The following is a 3,035-nucleotide window of genomic DNA, read 5'->3' on the forward strand; positions in this document are numbered from 1 at the left end:
AAAGACCTGTATGATTGTCCAGACAAAAAACAATCAACATTTAGGATGTTAACTTTCATGTATCATTTAAAGAGTACAAAATTATGATAGCTATACCAGCTCCTATATCTTTTAATGATAATATTGATCTTCTTTTTCCTCTTTCTTCACTTTTAAAAAATGAATAGTATTCCAATAAAGAGGTGTGTGTTTACTTAGGAAATGTGACATGAGGATCTGATGAAATTATTTTAATCACTGAAACACTGTCTAACTAGTAGAGATTTAACTGAAGGTTTAGTTAAATCAGAGGTATCAGGGTCTATCTATCTCCTTCAGCAGCAAGGGTGAATCTAGTGGCGGTGTCACTAGGATGCTCTAAGAGCATAAGCAAAATAATGTTTGTAGGGAAAGAGAATAACAAACAAGATGCAAATGTAAGGAGATTTGCTGCCAAATTAACACTGTGATTATGAGTATTAAAGCCTCTAAAGAGAGGTGTTTGACAGTTGTCTGTGACCATTTTTTTGTATAGCACAGAGAATGAAATAAACCCAGAGCAGTGAGTTGGTAAAGCTCCTACCAAGCAAAGGTACAGCCTGGGTCCTCATGCCTGTGCAGAGTAAATTACATGATTCCCAACATGCAGCTTCAGATCTCAGATCTCTCAGCTTAGGGAGCTGCCAGCAATGAAGACCCTGTAACTGTCTTGGATCTATGAAAATTTGAACTGCAAATTCAAGCATCTGAAAAACCGTAGATCTTAGAAGATCTACTAGAGAAGGTTACATTTTCTGTTTATACTGGTGAGAGCAGAAACAATACTTTCTATTTTATCATACTTTCTATTTTAACAAAATGAGGAGAAAAATCCCTCAGCAGAATATTTTCAAGTCTGTAGCTCTTTGGAGGACTATGGCATCTTCTACGGAAATCTGTGCTACACTATTAGCACTATATACAGATTAAAGTACGTGAGGCAGGTACATACTCAAGGACATAATATATGTATGATGGAATAAATGAGAAATGTCACTGTAGCACAAAGAAGTTCGTAGAGGTGATTCTCTCAAAATATTTCAGATCTGGGGCAGGTAGGGAGGGAGGAACCTTTTGTCTCAAAAGATAATTTTGGTCTACAGTCTAGAGCTATTTTGATAGAAAATCTGTTTTGCCTTCTATATTTTTTCCACTCTTTCAAGTCAATGTCTTTAGGACTCAAAACCAGGTGGAACGAAATGTTAAATAATGTTTTTCCTTTCTTTTGCTCACAAAACCAAATTGTATGCAGAAATAGATATATTATGAACACATACATATGTGTACATATAATGTACACATATATACATAGAATCATAGAATCATTTAGGTTGGAAAAGACCTTTAAGACCATTGAGTCCAACCATAAACGTAACACTGCCAAGTCGACCACTAAACCATGTCCTCAAGCACCACATCTGCCTGTCTTTTAAATAGCTCCAGGGATGGGGATTCAACCACTTCCCTGGGCAGCCAGTTCCAGTGCCTGACTACCCTTTCAGTGAAGAAGTTTTTCCTAATATCCAATCTAAACCTTCCCTGGCACAACTTGAAGGCCATTCCATCTTGTCCTATTACTTGTTACCTTGGAGAAGAGACCGACCCCCACCTCGCTACAGCCTCCTTTCAGGTAGTTGTAGAGAGCAATAAGGTCTCCCCTCAGCCTCCTCTTCTCCAGACTAAACAACCCCAGCTCCCTCAGCCGCTCCTCATAACACTTGTGCTCTAGAGCGTTCACCAGCTTCGTTGCCCTGCTTTGGACATGCTCCAGCACCTCGATGTCCTTCTTGTAGTGAGGGGCCTAAAACTGAACACAGTATTCGAGGTGCGGCCTCACCAGTGCTGAGGTCTTGCATGAATTAAGCATAAACTTAAAAAAAAAAAAGAAACCCAAAAAACTTTCTAGTTCTGATTTCAACATTTCGAGAAATAGTGAATTCAATACAGAGATTGACAAGTTGTCCTAGCAACAACATCCTGTTCCAAACATGCCTACTTTCAAATCTTAATTTATCTACCTTCAAATTTAAGACTTTTAGCTTGCAAAAACCCTGCTAAACTGAAGAGCTTCTCGAAGTTTCCTTTCTCATAGTGATGGCAGCAGTACTGAACCTAGAGGCTACTCTGCTCCTGCCTGACATTTCTCCAGGCACGTGCGCAAGGCTGGCTTCAGCCTTTCTGCTCACGGCGGCTCTGCCTCTCATGAAAGGTGAGGTACAGAAGGGAGCCCCTGGAGCATGGATGCTCTTCTGGACATGGGGAGCCATCATGGCAAGTGCCTTCCAGTCTGGGGGCCAAGGATGCCTCTGCTGGAAATAGGGTCACATGGAGGGGTAGACGGTGTGTTCCCAGTTCTGACTTTAAAATTAATGTGTTGCTGAATCCCAGAGTGCAGATATTGTTTGGTTGTCTGATAAAAACTCTTCTGGACAGACTGGTTGTCTGAGTCCAGCTGCTGGAGGGATACACATTGCACGTGTGTACATATATATTCTCAGTAGCCAACCTCCACCCTGCTTGGGCAGAGGTGGACAGGGTTAGTCCCTTGGTGCTGTTGTGTGAGTGCTCTGTATGTCTGTCTGTGTTACCTGTGTGGCTGGCAATTTACTGAACTATACTATACTGGACAATGTATGTGGTGTATACATGTGCTCCGTGGGCATGTGCCTGCTGGGAATACACACTCAGCCTCACTGCTGGTTGGACCTGGAGGCATGGAGCTGCAGCTGCCTTCCCACTGCAATATTTGGCAACTCCTAACTGATATGTGTGCTGCTGCACCAGAGACTCATTTCCTGCAGATCCATCCTGAGTGTTTTCGGAGCTGTGGCTTACCAGGACGGAGTTCCTGTGGGAACAGACTGCATTCATAAACACTTTGCTGAGAGGCACAGTTAGCAACCTGTGAAGATTTTTCTTGACCAGTATCCAGTCATTCTTCTGCCTCCACCTGCTTGTTCCCTCCTTCTGTAATTTGTGCATTTGAAGACTGTATCAGTAATTATTTTCCTTCCAAG

The sequence above is a fragment of the Platalea leucorodia genome (genome assembly GCF_965183815.1).
Source record: "Platalea leucorodia genome assembly, chromosome: 2".
Lineage (NCBI taxonomy): Eukaryota > Metazoa > Chordata > Aves > Pelecaniformes > Threskiornithidae > Platalea > Platalea leucorodia.